The following is a 16,048-nucleotide window of genomic DNA, read 5'->3' as shown; positions in this document are numbered from 1 at the left end:
AGGGCTTCAGCTGCCCCAATCCTTCATCTCCTGTAGCCGAACCCTGCAAGGTTTCCTGTTGCCCCTCTTGCACAGAGGAGAGTTACACGGCAGAGTTGCCTGGATAGAAGAGGTCTTACTTAAGAAATGTCCCAGCTGCTGAGCTACACAAAATAGACACTTTCTTGTTCTTGCAGCTTGGCATGCAATAAGCAAACTGTGTCACAGCACCAGGTTTGATCTCGCTGCATGATAGCAAAGTTCAAATTACAAATTCAAGAGTGACTTTGGCACACTTACAGTGAAATTACCACTTTTTAAATAGGGCGTGTTTTTTCATTGGTACGACCATCTTGAGTTTTCTAATGATATTTTTGTAGGAGATCAGATAACGATCTTACTGAGATGGAGTAATTCTCTGCCTCATAAGCGGTCTCTCTCATTTGCTCTGCTGATTGCTCAGCATCCATAAGAGCAGTAGGATTTGGTTGCAGATGTAAAGTCAGAGTTTTTTAAGTCTCTGTGTGAATGCTAATCAAGAGTTACATGTACATGTGTGTCTATTTTATAGTTTTGTATAAATTGTGTGCATGAAGGGAGCCATTAATATGTTTATATAAAGGACAGTGAGATTGTCAGCCTCAGAAGAAAAGCACTGCCATGAAAAGCCTTTAAGAAGTCCATTGGTTAATTGTTTTAAATGTGATCAAATCAGAAGAAATAAGGGAAGGCAGTTATATGTCTGATGATCTCCTTAAATATCTTACCTTTTCTGATAAGTGAATGTCATCGTCAAAACTAACACTATGTAATTGGTATAAATCTTTCCAGACAAACAAAAAATTGAATAATTGTGTAGATGGAAACGACACAGTGAATTGTAATTTTATTGTAACTCTAATTAGTTGTGCTCTCAGCACAGCTGTCATGATCCAAGCCTTTCATACATTGTCATCAGTCAAGCAGAATATGTAATAACAGCATTGTCCTGTGATACCTGGTTTATGATGAAAATGTAAGTACTTCCACTAATAATAATCTTTTTTTTTTTTGTGCACCATTAACAAAAATATGACTTTTTTCTATTATTATGTGACACTGCCAGTTTCTACAAGCTGGGAATATGAGAATGCTTTTAGTCTTCAAAGGGCAATCGGAGAGCACAGCAAGCTACAATGTGCTGTTACTCATGTGTTTGGTGCTGGTATAATGAGCAGTAAATATGCTATCTTAGTTTTACTTGGGGTGAGGGGGATAATGTTTACATGTTAATGCTTTTATTCATACTATGCTTTTTTACTATTGTATTAATATCACTTTTCACATATAATTGCAAGTAGTCTGTTGCTGAAAAAGGAAAAATATTTGGACAACATAGACTTTAGTTGAGTTAAAAGTGAGGAAGAGAAACGGTGAGGCAAATCAAATGTCCAGTTGGATCAATGATTGGTCCCAAAAGGAGGGCTGAATGATGTCAGTTTTGGGTGACAGATATGACATCTCCTGACTTTCTTCTCATCTTTTACTCTTTATCTGTGTTCATGCGGTACCCATCACTACAATATTGACAGTACTTGGGACAGAAGCCATGTGTCATAGAGAAGTAGGATCATCAGTGCTTTGTAAAAGAACTGTGAATGAAATGAAATTGCAAAATTGAGAAGTGAACCTTGATGCTTTGCATCTCAGGATTCCTTTCTCACTTAAAGACCTTCCTCCTTCCCACAGGCACGCTAGTCAGCATGTTACATACACAGGTAGTTTCTCTTTATGCATAAAAAGTTCTCTTTGTTGGTGGGATATGCTTATTTTTAAGAAATCAATTGCTCTTGACAGCTTGGTGCTGAAAAATCCCATTGATTTCAATGCTTAAGAATTTGGTAACCCGATAAGACTGTTCTGTAGAATAAATGGATGACCTTTTGCAGATTGTTTTTTTCTGTTTGTTGTCCCAAGTTTTCTGTCCTGTTCAGAGTTGCAGCAGCAGTATAGCAATCATTTTGCAATCCCAACTGGAGCAAGAATTGCTATGGCTACTATGTAAACATGTACTGTTGAACTCCACTTTGTAGTGCAATTTATTTTATGTGCTCTTAATTTATGTTCTGACTTTTATAGTTCGTGTCAGACCTCTTTAATAGTAGCGGTGGTTCTTCGTTCTTTGCGTTGTTGGTGGTCATAGACCTTAAAGCATTTTACGAAGGAACGGTAAGTGCCATTGTCCCATTTTATTGAGGAGCAAACTCCAGGACTGGAAGTGACCTACTGAAAATCTCACATTCTGCAGAAGAGCCAAGACTTCCTAAAACTTATGACTGTAATTACCAGATTAAAAAATATTTGTGACTGTTTAAAGTACCTAGGAGCACATTATAAGAGATATAGTAATCTCATTGAAATGCTGCTGGAAAAGAAACAACCCAGAGTGGCCACAGAGTGCGTGTGTATGTGTGTGAGCACGTGTGTGTAATCTTTAGTTAGGGGTGTTGTTTTAAGCAGAGATTCCATGGGACCTTAAATGTCCATACATTAAAGTGTGTCTAAATATCACTTACATATTAAACATGTTCAATAATGTTTACAATACAAACTAGGACAGTGTTAGCTTTCTTGAAGTGGGAATCTATGGCTGAAAGCAATATAATGTTTGACCCCTACAACATGTTACAGTAGGACTCACCTCTGGGCTGCTGGGATATAATGTGGATCATGCGTACAATCATCCTTGGCTTCATTTAGCATCTTCATTTCTTGTGTCCTCCTAGTAAGAACGTTTCTGTTTGGGGGATTTCGATTAAATGCTCTACCAGCAAGGACTTGCTTTAAAGGTTAATACAATAGATTATTCTCTGCAGTGTTAAATTAGCTAAATAAGCAAGTAGTGGTACCTGATTACTTGACATATTTTAGTGATATTATTATAAACGATATGTTGACCACAAGCCGAGTCAGGACTTCACTGTAAGAAGATCCCTAAAATCTTTTAATTTGGTGAACTCAGTTGAACTGTGAAGAAATGTGTAAGATATGTGAACAGCTCATTAACTAAATTAAAATAGTCATGAATAGATTCATCCATCATTGGATGGCCTTGAAAATGTGTATGTTTATACTCACATTCTGTTGACCATTCTTTCAGCTCATGTTTTGTACTTCGGAACATAGCATTGTGACATTTGTTACCTTACTTGATGGAACCGTGCTGAACTCTCTGTAACAAGATCTTATTCAGATTGCTAGTTTTGCTATGAAAATGATAGCTCATCACTGTCATAAGTCATCTTTACAAAATACCTGAAAATACTGTGGTTACCTGCCTTGCTGAATAGGAGGATGGCATGATAAGAGATCACTTAAGCGTACACCAGATATTCTCCTTTCCCTTTGTAATTCTGAAGAAAAGCAGACCAGAATTTCACCCTGATTCTGGGTTGGTGCATTATTTATAATCGTGTCATTGGGATGAATAGAACAAAACGTATTATAAACTCATGGATTGTGAGTTATATTAAAAACATAATATTATTTTATATAAATCATATCCTAGTAGCTAGGTAATTGTAATTATTTCAACTTTTCAGGCACCATTGTGCTGGAACAGGATTTTATGAGAAAGTTGACTTTAGTTTCTAAAGTGCATTATTTTCCTCGCTGTTGAAATATTGTCACATTACAAACATATTGGAAGTTTTATTTCAATATGATGCATTAAGTATCCAGATGAGGGTGAGGTCTAGTCCTGTGTATATTTCAAAGGGAATATTCCCATGGAGATCTACACATGATGAACTTGGACCTTGGTGAAAATTCTGCGTGCTTTTGTGAATTAGTATGTAGGACATAAATGTGAATGAGTATGTAAAACATAAAAAACACTTCTTCCCAATATAGAAGAAAAGGAAATCTTCAATAGGACCATGCACTTTGGATTTGTTTTAAATTACCCGTGCTTTTATGTTCAGTTTGATATAGTCAATGAGCCTGTGTAGCCCAAAGTTCGTCTGAAGATGACCGAAAGATGTACAGAAAAGGCAAGGCCTTTGAAAAAGCTTTGTTCTTCATTGTGCATCTTCCTCTTTCCCAGCTTTGCGTACACATAATGCAGTCTTCAGAGAAAGACCACCACTGGACAATGGTGTCCGATCCAGGGTTAGAAAGATTGCTTTTACTTAAAAATTTCTGTGGAAGGAAACATAAATTATTCTAAGAACTTTTCTGCTTATGTATTGCAAGTTCTTGACTGGAGAGAAATGCCTTCAATTTTCCTCTAGAATATGTTCTTTTTGTTCAAAATTAAATACATGTATTTAATGCTGAGGAAAAAAGGAGATATTGTGAATATATATTCTTTTGGAAACTGTATGCAATCAGGCACATTGTATGAAAGAATTAGAAAGTAAAATAATTTTTAGATTTGAGTCATCTTTCGGTGACATTGGCTTCTGTTGCCACTGAAATGCACATCAAAACTCACTTCAAAAGAAACTGGAGATTGTCTTCATTACACATCTTCAGTGCTGCATCACTAACGGATAGGGTAAATCCTGTGATTGCAGTCTCCTTTTAAAAAATATCCTCTTTCTAATAGCTGACATGCTGGTTTTGATATTTTTCATAGTCTAAAGATGGTATATTTAATAACATATAATCATTATTATTTAAAGGCTCAGAAATAGTTATTATACTGACTATGTATGTTACTTAAGCTTATTGAAAGTCACTTCTATCTTGCTTCTTATTCTGGCATTAGCTATATCATTTAACTTATCCAGGAGCTTCCCAAACTTTTTCTTTAGTGATATTTGCATGCTCTTGATGTCATCTTTCATTATAATTTTATTAGAAATTACCTGCCATTTAGCTAGTTTTATTATGTCCATCCAATCTTTACTTATTCAGGGATATAAATGAGCCAGGGTTTATACACATTTTATTGTTTCTTGTTTTATCTCCAATATTCCATCATGTGAGATTTTGTTGTACTCATGGACTTTTAAAATCTGATATATTACAGAGGCTGTAATAACAAAATTGCATGTTTCCTTAAAGAGTATTTCATAATGACCGAGCAAGATTGTGTTTTGATCTTAAGTTTTACCTAAGGTGATTTTGATTGATATTGTATATGGCAATCTTTTTTTCCGTGCATATATTGTGTTTCATCCTTATTTTGACAATGTCTTACCTGTGTAGAATTTACCTGTCTTATTTTTGACTACTATTTAACTGTGCATTGCTATTTTTATAGCAGCCTGTACTCAATAACAGCTAACCTCTCACAGTGTGAACACACCCTAAAAGCAGCACTCTCATTAATGATCATAGTAATCCTGAGCAGCAAATAGAGCTTTATCTGTCAGTTCCAAGAAAAAATACTATCTGAAATAATTTGTGTAATATACAGATAATAAGAGATTAGTGCATCTGTTCCAAAGAGCCTGACCTTCAAACCATTAGCTCTGCAAGATTCAAGCACCATGGTGTAATCCTGCTATGAAAGGCAAGTTTGTTTTACTTTTGTATTTTATGATCTTCATCCATCAGCTAATACATATTGAAATCCCTGGAAAGATGTAGTACTGCTTGGCTTGAGTTATTCTATGCTAAGATAGAGACAAAAATTACTGTAAAAGGCAAGTTTCTGTTTAACCAATAGTAAGCCTAGGAACATGAAAATAAGGTTTGTTTATTACATTTTAATTTTGTGCCATGTACTCTGGGGAGCCATCTTTCTATATGCTATCTGCAAGTAACTTTGGATTTTGAAATCTGTGGTTCAGACTGGCTGATGGATTATTGTAGATTTGCATGTTTGTTTTTATGATGTGGATTGGAAAGTTTCCCTTCATACCGAGCTGTCTGATTTTCTGCTGCGCTTTCTCATTTTCTTCACTGCCGATGTTCATATGCAATTTTTGTTTTCTAGTTTATTTTAAAATGATTGTCATCTCTTCATCTGTGATAGGTTTGTCAGTGCCCTCTATATCAAAACAGCAAGAACATTTAATGCTAAATCTTAGCCTCTGCTTTTGGATAATATAAAAAGAGGAAAATGGCCTGTTAAATCATTTGGAAGTATTGGAATTAGCTTCATATTTTACTGTAACGTCCATTATTAGCGTACCTGGAGCAACATCTGCAGATATTGTGTTATTTCAAGAAAAGTGCATTCGATCGTTGAACTTACTAATATGCCTGCACCGTTGCATTGAAAATTGTAGTTCAGGTCACCTTGTGTTTTAGTTGGCATAGCAGTTTGGAAGTTTTTTGGCTTCAGAAATAACTAGAAGTTTGGGGAGGAGTTGTTTTTTTCTATAGAGATAGGCAGTATTAGCACCGTTTCGTTTTCTTTTTCCTTCTCATCATGCCTTGTGTTGGAAGGGACTTTAAAATTTGGTAAACACTTGCTGTCTGCTTAAATATATTGGCTTTAATTCAGATGCTTTCAAATATTCGTTTATAATATATGGCTAATTCTCCCTCGTGCTTATATTTTTCATAGCTTTTTATTATGTTTGTAACAGATTAATTATATGAAAAATCTATTATCACTCAAGTGAACAGTTGCAATACAGAAATCTTGCTTTGTAATGAAAAGTTAGCATCATTTACCAGAGAAAACACAGAACAACTCTTCCTGCATTGGTACCCTTTCTGCCTGGTGTCTGTTGGCCGTTGTCTCGTCTCCTTTGCCTTTGAGAAAGGCAAAGCCTTGCTAAGCAAGGTTTGCAACCCAGAAAGGAGAGCTGAGCAGAATGAGAAATGGGCAGCCGCGCAGACCTGTAAAAATAACATGGATTCATTTTTAATGGCAAAAGGCAGAGTGTTACAGAAAATCTTGCTCTCTCACATCACTCCCTACCTTGCACAATAATCAAAGCAATACTGATGCTATGGCAAATTTTTGTGCTGGCGTCTGTCTGCGGCACAGTTGAACCTTTACGTCTCGTCAGTAGAGTTTTCCTCACTGCTTATTTGGTAATGGACATAAACCAGCAATATTGGATGCAAACCTTATGATTTCGTAGCAGAGTTATGCCAGAGCATTCATTTGGGCAGTTTGGCTGAACAGTCTGTCTCTAAACTGAGTCTTCGTGTAGAGTTGTCCACTTTCAATAATATAAACACAAAGGGAACAATTATATCTTACAGTTATGCGGTGTTTATCTAGCACAGATCCACTGTCCAAGTCCGTAGGTGTTTTTACATACTGACTGCTGTAACTAATGTAAACCAGTTTGAATGCAATGCCACAAACAGCTATTTTAAAATGGAAACATTCAGCAACTGTCTGACTACTTACCTGCCTTAACTACTACTATGGATAAAAAGCTGATTAAAAAGATAAATTTTGCACCAGGACCGTCATTAAGCAGATTTGATCTCACCAAAAGAAGGAGCCTCTCCTGAGTTTTTAGCCTCTCTTCTGGCAGCTGTCACCTGGGCTGCCCTCAAATGTGAGGAGGGTAGGTCCTTATGTCATCGCAATACATCTGGCTTGGGACTTCATACAGTCACATTTAAAACTGCCTTCAAAAGTAATGCAAAAGAAATTAAAAAGCAGAGTAAACCTTAACATAGGTGCTTTGGCTCAAGGAGAGCACAGCTGCATTTTACTGCAGCTGAAACTTCAGTGGGATCACTGATGGTGATACAAGGTACAGCAGTGCAGACAAGGTTGCAAAAACAACATGTAGATTTGTGTTTAGGAATGCAGAAAGTTTAAATGAAAGTTTGTTTTAGGGTGCAGGACTTTGGAGGCTGCCCAGAAAAATGTATTCTGTAGAGAGTCTGAGGCTAATATTTCAGGAGGCAGATGAGCTCAAATTCGCTCTTCCTGCAGTGGTGGAGGAACAAGCCAAGCTTTTGGTCAGCCTTTCTGTTACAGATCCAGAGAGCAGGTCAAACAGTTATAATCCTGGAAAGGGGTTTTGGTCATACAAATAAGAAATATAAGGAATGATTTTTCCTGGGACTAGGAGAAGGAGCATAAAAGAGGAAAGGCTGTGACCGAAGTGAGAGCTTTCTGGGAGCCTATGGCGTGAAAGTCTTCCCTCTGTGGGTTTTTTATTTAGACTTTAAACCTCTGTTGAGTTTCCCTGAGCAAGAGCCTGAGTGGGAGGGAACTTCTGTACACTTGACATAAGTGCAGAGCTTTGCGTAGAACTGCTCAACCTGGCAGCCTGGTCACGGAGCCTTTGCCACGCACGTGCTGAAGGCGTCTCGGGAGGGCGACCTGAACTCGTTAGCAGCTACCGGCATCAGCATTTCATTCCTACCATGGCATTGCACTGATCTTGGGAAGAGAAATCTTTCCATTTAATTGTATTTTGCTTTTTAATTTTTTTTAACATACATCGCGAGAGAATCGCATACCACACGACTACGTATTTTTCAAAAAGGTGGTAAGCCACCCTCTCTGTGGTGTTCTGAACGTCATTTCTAAATGCGCGCTGCAGAGCAAGCAGATACAAATTACTTTAACCACTGCACTATGTAGGAAATCTGTGCCTATGCGATGAAAATAATAGGTGGACGTTTCTGCATAGGTGTGACATGAGATACACTGCATCCCTAATGCGGGGGATTTTGAATTTGTTAGTCACCTATGCAATAATTGCAATCGTAAGTCCTGTTATATGTTGATTAGCTGAAATGCACAATATCATTTGTGGCATTTTTCTCATTAATCACTTTACGATACTTTAAATAATCAGCACTTCACCGTAACTTGAAGATCCGCTGGGGAGAAATTTATTGCATGCATGTTTTTCATTTTTTTCCCATTATAATTCTTTTTGAAATAGTTTTCTTCTTTTTGCTTGACAACTGCTGAGTCATTTCCTTTCTCCTTTCTGTCTTTAATCAACCTGATATCCAAATTCACTATGTACATTAGGTTGGGTACCTCCTTTCTTTGTAAAAGAGAGTGAGAGAAAGCACATCGGTCCCTACAGTGCCTGAATGCCAAGTTGATAAAGGTGTGTTAAATTAATTGATTCTTAACCAAGTGCAAAAGAAAAGCATATTACAGTTTTGGAATACAGTATCAGAAAAAACTGAACAATTTGACGTGGAAACAACCGTATGGCAAAGCCTGTTTCCTCAAAATGAAGTTTAAAGATGTAAAGAGTAGTTCAGTAATGAAGTTCTGTTCTCAAAATGCACATGGGCACTTAGGAGGCAGTGAAACTTTAACTCTGGCATGCTCGAGTCCCTCTAAGACAGTAACATCATTAAGACTTTTCTCTAGCATAGCTGTAATTTAGTATTTAATGCTCATTTGATGCTTTCTCAGCTTTGCAGTCTTTCGGGTGGTTTTGTCCCAAAATTCATGCAGAATGAGGCAAAATCACCAGGACAGAGAAACATGTTTCTGGGTTTATCTGACTCTCCTCATCCAGTTCTGAACAGCAGCATTAAAAAAATGCATCAAACAAGGTTGCCAAGAATATTTTGTGCTCTCCTCTGCTTGCCCATCACTAGAAAATACACTGCTGACTGAATTTTTTAACCTTTCAGCAATATATTATGAAGTGCTAGCTGACAGGTAGTTGAGTACTTCTTCACTGCAAGGCCCTGTAATGTAATCACAGTTGTTAAAGGAACTTGTGAGTGAAGCAACTTGATCATTCCTCGCAGTGCTGCAGTGCCAAGTGGTTACAGGAGAACGAGGGAGAGGCATCGCCAGGACCCCAGAGATTTATTCTACCCAGAAACAGCACGAGATATTTAAACAAAGGTGAAGCTGCTTTAGGTGCTGGCTGCTTACTAAGGATTATATCGTAACCGATGTTTAATTTTGCTTAAACCAGAGGTAAGCCTGTATTTTCCGTGTGTTACTGTGATGAGCCTATGTGTTACTCTGATTTAGTAGAATGTGTTAGTCTGGGGTTATAACTTTGCAATGCTACAGTCACTAAGGAAAAAACCTGTGTCGGTGTGATACTCCCTCGATCTGGTACACTAGAAATGATCTCTAAAGGCAGGTCAGTAACATTTTTCAAGGGAAATGTAATACCCACCTAGAGGTGCTGGTAGTGGTAAAATAACACTTGAAGGGCTTGAAAGTTGCAGTCCAAACAAATCAAACTACAGAAAAGGTACAGAATATTCAGATCAATTAACAAGATGCTAATTGTTGTGAGAAAAAGGAGAGGACTCTTTCTGAAGCTGTAATGTCTCCTGATTAGCATGCTGTGCCGTTAAATTAGGGCTGAGTTATTATTCAGAAACTTTTCAACTGTACAAAAAGGCATGTAACATCTTCTTCCTAGAAGATGCTTTGGCACCAGTGGTTTTGACAGTGTTTCAATTTACAGTTTTTATGGAAATCATTAAAAGAATTAGACTTTGGGTTGCCATTATGAACCTCACATAGTTCTCAGGAAATTTTCTGAAGACACATAGCAATAGTTAAGGTTTTTTTTTAGTGATGTCTTATAAATTGTCTTATTGGTGATATCATCTTGTAAAACATTGTCTTTTAGTAATCATACTGTCCTTTTATGTTTTAATAATAAATACTGAAGTATTTGTAATTGTGAAGACTCTTATTTAAAAAACAGTCTCAAATTTACTAGAATTGTAATGGCTGCCTATAACCAAATAAGACTTCATGCAGTTACTGAAATATGTTTCAATTCTTAAAGCAATAAAATGCTGGTTTAGTTTATCTGAAGGATCTCTTCTACTTTCTTCTGCATTACAATTTTGTTTTCCCCTCCTGTATTAACCAGCAGCTGTGTCCCAGCACCCTTTCAGTGGACAAATGTTATCTCTATACCATATGTCAGTTCTCTTCTAAGGGTTGGCTGGTAATAAACAACGTTGTGATATAATGCTGTGTTTTGCTGTAAAAATGTTACTGTTGGAGTGCAAATAGCTCTTCTGAGCTTCTTATTTCATTCCGTTTCACTTTCTCCTCCAGTCTAACAAAGCCAAGAGTATATGAGAAACTGAGTGCTTGACATTTTATAAACTGTTTATATAGTAAATAATTTGTTGGAAACATGACTCTGTTGTGTTACTAATTGAATTTCACTGAAATAGGCTTTAAGAGCTGAAAACCTAGGCATGTATACCTATTATCAGCTTCATTTACATATTCTGCTTTTATATAGCTCTTTGCATATATGTGAATAAGGTAATTAAGATGCTGTTTTTTCGTAAGTTTATAAAGAGCGTTTAGTGCAATCCCAGCAGTAAAAACTCGTTACCATATATCATCACTGATTGCCTCGTTTTGGCTGACAGACAGTGGCTCATTTCACTTCATTGCAAGTACGTGGACAAAACTATTAATTTAAAAATCTTCGGAGAAAAAATACTAGTAATTTAAGAAGCCATAACTGAACTTCTTCTGACCAGATGCCCTTGCTTTTCCTTACGATACATGTGTTCTGGTTAGACACAGGTTTTCTTCCCTGACATGGGAAAATCGTATGTATCAGGATAATAATACAAAACCACCTGCTTATTGTACTTTTTTTCTGTAAATATGCCTAAGAGCATCTTTTCTTAAGGAGGCAAGATTTGTAAAAGCAGTTGCTTAAAGTTTTGAGGCCGTTGTCAGGTAATAAATAACGGCCTGATTGTCAAGTTCTTGTTTACTTTTGTTTTGAGCATGGACCTTAAGCAGTTCTTGTCACTTGTTCTCAAAGTACTACTTCAGCTTCACAGAAGTCAATAGGAGCTGTTGGATAAGTACAGTTACTTTCCTTTGAAATCTAAGTGCAAACTGTTAAGAGTCTGAGTTTGCAAGTTTGCTTTTCAATGAATAACAGAGTCAAAAGCTGAGATTCTCCAGTACACTGGCTAAAATGCCAGCAAAGCATTAATATAGCTGTTTAACAGCATTTCAGTGAAGTCTCCTTTTGTTAGGATTGGTGCTTCTTGTTCCTTTGTCTCTAAATGTGCAAGATAAAAAATACCATGTATATTAATGGACTAATCGCACTATCTGTTTTGTATTATCTGAAAATATTTATTGGGAATGAACTTGGTTTACCAGCTGAATGTGTGAATTTATGAATATAGTTATGAGATACTGTTTTTTCCAAACTCCTGAAAAAAATATACATCTTGATGGATTATCCCACCTGAAAAGGGGCATATTCTTTCTAGAAGGTTTTGTTATTTATAATAGTATAAATGTTGTTTGTGGATTTGTTTCAGTAAATAAAAATGGGAAAAAGTACGTGATGTTTTACATTTGGATTTAAACCTCGGGATCTAACACCACAATATATAAACAGCAGTCTCCTTTGAATGTACTGTGTGATAGTAGGAGGAAACATTTAAAAGACCATTACTGCAATATTTCAGATGTCTTTTTATAAACAGCATTATATATTCAGGAGAGTATAGTAGAATATACAAAATGGAAAATACAGTGGAGCATTTCAGGATATAAAGCTTAGGAAAAAAATGTATTTAAATGTCATATTTTTTACTATTTAGCTTCTGTCCATAGTCACTGTGCACTTTCAGTCTTTGAGATCAATCTGCTGCTGAGTTCATCTGAGAGATGTACACATGTAAAAGAACAAATGCTGTTTGAATTTTTTCTTCTTTTCTTTCTCTGTTTTAGGACTATAATCCAAGGGGCACTTTGTCAATTCATGTGTAAATACATTTTGTTGTTGTTTAAAAGGGCTACATGCAGAGTGAGTGGGCTGCTGCAGAACTTGTAACACAGCAGGTCTCCAAGCAGCCAAATTTGAGGTTGTAAAATCAGTAACACATCAGAAAGGACCAGAAGGAAATGTGCCCCTTGGCTTTTCTTTTTATAGTCCTTTGAATTGAGGATGACCCTTACTATTCCAGCTGGCGTAGTCTTGTCAGTGTCTCGCACAGTCAGCGTGCAAACCAACAATATGGTCACAGTCCTGCCAGGTTTCAGTCAGAGCTGGCTTGGAGCTGTAGTCCTTTCAGGCTTTCTTTGGATGCATGAGCATGCTTGAACGATTTGCCCTTGAGTCATGCGATGACATGGAGTATTAGTACCCTTCTGATTATCCCTTTCATTAGTGGATGCAGCAGTGGTGTATGCTTTGTTCTCTGGAGGGTTCTTTTGGACCAGTCATGAATTTTCCATGCCACATACCCAGGTGCTGTATGTGTGTAAATCTGCTTTTGGTGCTAACCAACTAGTTGCCCTCAGGTATGATTCTGGCCAATGCTCCTTCAAGGCACCTCTCCCTATAGGCAGTACATAGAAGACCATGTCAGGATTGTCTTCTTCTGCCCTACAGAGGTCTCTAACGCTGTCCTATTGACTAAGTTGCCAAGCTTGTGTCCTTGTGTATTCTTGTATATCCCCTAGCCTTGTCCTGTGGCATGTAATACACACCTTGGCATCACAGGATAAAAGCTTTACTCCAGCAGGCCATGGCACAGCCCCTCCTGTTATTTCAGACTTACTGTACTGAAACAAGAGCACAATATAGTAATTGCCTCCAGGCACCACATGGACCCCAGAGAAAAAGCCAGGCCAATGGTGATGCCGTGTGCCATGCTAAGGGCGGTCATGGATACAAGTCATTTTAGGCCATTTGTCCTGGCATCATCCTCTCTGAATTGGATGCCTTTAGAAAGGTACAGCTAGCCTTGAGGCATCTCTAGTAGGCCATCTTAATTCTATAGATACTCTCACTGACCCTTTCTCACTAATATAATTCTCCTGTCAATAACGTTTTGCTCCTGGCTGCTGTACTTGAAGGTGATTAGGAAGTACAGAAATTGGGGACACATCAATTGCACTGATATTTTGTGCAAATGTAAGGTAGTCCATACACTAACAAGCTTGCTTTTTGCTCTTCATCATTACTTAGATCAGAATCTCCATTAATTTACTTTTGTCTGAGAAAACCAAAATCAGGGACCAGTTTCTTGTCAGACGAAAAAGGAATCACTATAGGCTATATTTATAATAGGTAGACTGAGATAGCACATTGCACACGCTCATCAGTGGGTTGTAGCAGGGGTGCTACAACAAGGTCGTTGATGAATTGCAAAATGCTTACAAGCTGCATATCTTTTGTAGCTGCAGATGGCTGCTTTATGATCCTTTTGCATCAGTTATTAAATCTGCAAAAATGTTCATCACAGTTGCTCTGCAATAGTTTTTCTCTAGCTTGTACCTGTTAAACTACGTGTTTAGATGCAATTTATGCACATCAAGCCACATTTCTGCATGCAGAAAGCGTTACACAACTGACACAGCATACAGAAGAGTACAGACCATTTTGGAGTAAATTTTTCCCCTAAATGGTATTCAGTGTAGAGCCGGTTTATCTTCAGTCTGCACGATGAATATAGTGTAATTTACACAGTGCAGGCAAATAACTGTAACGTTATAGAATTTAATTGTGCATATCAAACTAAGAAAAATCAGGAGCAGGACCAAGCATTCTCCAATAGATGGCCAGACAAGAGTAGAAAATCTTCTCAGTATATCATAGCATAGATATTGAACTTAAATATTTTATGAACTTGTACTGTTCATATCAAGACAGGGTTCCAAAAATATATGCAGAACTGCTGGATTAACAGTAATACAAGATGAAAATGAAAGGTTTTTTTGAAAAAAACCATTATCAAGAGCAGGAGAAACACTGGTAGTTGTTCAGATCCCGTATTTCATTGTGCAGTCAAGGCAGGACTTGTTGTTGTACCCCCCGAGTGACTTCCCATTACCGGGGCACCTCTAGAAGTGACAGCAGTTCCCAGCTCAGCTGTGTGCTAACACCTCCCTCCCTTGCAGAACGGTGTTTTGCTGAGAAGTTTACAGGAGTACACCAACAAGATCAAATGTTCTCATTACTTTTTGTGCTATAAGTGGACAAAAAAAATGCGATATGCATAACTGACCAAGGTTAAAACTTCCAAAACCTGTTCAATGTGTGTTTCAGTTCTTAGTCATGGGTAAAAGCAATTCCCTTTATGCCATGAAACTCTTGATGTACTTTACCATTCTATCTTGGGTTATTTTTATGTTATATTTCTGATTGTACTGCAGAATATTAAGACTGAGGTTATAAAATGAAATATGCAGGAGGACTCTAGTTTTCCCAGGAAACATTGTGGATATTAGTAGCAGTTACAAGAGAAGGCAAAAGAATTTTTTTTAATCTTCAACCTGAAAAAAAATGTTGACAAGAAAAAAAAAAAGAAGTGGAATCCAGCACAGTAAGACAGAGAGCAGTGACTTGAAAAGTATTCGGAAAAAGACAATCCGGTATTTGCAGCACAGAGACAAGGTTGTGGACTTGCTTACGGCCATGCACGAGGATTCCTGCGTCATGGCCTGTTCATTTAAAATCTGTGGAGCAAAGAAGTATGTTCAAGCAGCAACATGGATGTTATCCATGATAATATAAAATTACTCTTTCAAAAAAAAAATGCTTGCTCTTTTGAATCTCTACTGTGGCTCAAAGCTAAAATAGTCATTTCTGTAATTTAGCCAATGGATATTTTTTACAGTGATTATTTCTATGAAGATGTTCGTCATTATGCTATCCCAGCAGCCTGGCTCTAATCCCTAAGTTTCAGCACCCACTGTGTTGTCCAGGTGGTCCAGAGCAACATCTCTTCCCCAATTTGTGCCATGGTCATGATGATCTTGTAGCTACCGTTAGTGTCTCATCACTCCCATTTCCCGAGCCATGAATACTCACAGGCAACTCTGTTCAGCTGCTCACATTTCAGGCTCTACCATATTCTGTCCTTCCAGTCATGCTGCCTGATCGGGCTGGCTCCAGAAAAGAAGGCAGGGGGTAAACCCCTTCATCTCATCTGCTTTGTAGGAGCAGATGGAAACAGAGGCACTTTCAGATGGGTTCCAGAAAGAGAAAGAGGCACAAAACAACATGGGTGGCAAATGCGTAGCTGCTGAAAATGTGAGAATCCTGCTTTGGCGTAGGGCTCTGCACGTGGGTTATACTTCCTGGGCTGCTTTTTCATTCATTTTTGATGCTCAGCTTACCTTTCTGCGTTGATGTGCTGGACACACTATCTATTTTTAAAGACAAAGCTCAAGTCCAAAATGTAGCATTTGATTTTCTAT

The 16,048-nt window shown here is 37.6% G+C and overlaps 1 protein-coding gene across 41 annotated transcripts in view; it reads left to right on the top strand.

Moving 5' to 3' along the window:
* RIMS1 (regulating synaptic membrane exocytosis 1) overlaps positions 1-16,048 on the top strand; it is a 344,078-nt gene that overhangs the window by 314,394 nt on the left and 13,636 nt on the right. The window contains exon 1 of one of the 41 annotated variants that reach the window (XM_087773411.1): positions 9,630-9,796. The exons of the other annotated variants lie outside the window; for them this stretch is intronic. The gene's annotated coding sequence lies outside the window, so the exon portion shown is untranslated. Of the gene's footprint in view, positions 1-9,629; positions 9,797-16,048 lie in introns of those variants that run through there. 41 annotated transcript variants of the gene reach the window in all.

This window comes from Nipponia nippon, unplaced genomic scaffold (genome assembly GCF_047370975.1).
Source record: "Nipponia nippon isolate SJK-2023a ecotype South Korea unplaced genomic scaffold, ASM4737097v1 scaffold_4, whole genome shotgun sequence".
Lineage (NCBI taxonomy): Eukaryota > Metazoa > Chordata > Aves > Pelecaniformes > Threskiornithidae > Nipponia > Nipponia nippon.
The sequence above is the reverse complement of the archived record's forward strand: the minus strand, read 5'-3'. Positions and strand labels throughout refer to the sequence as shown.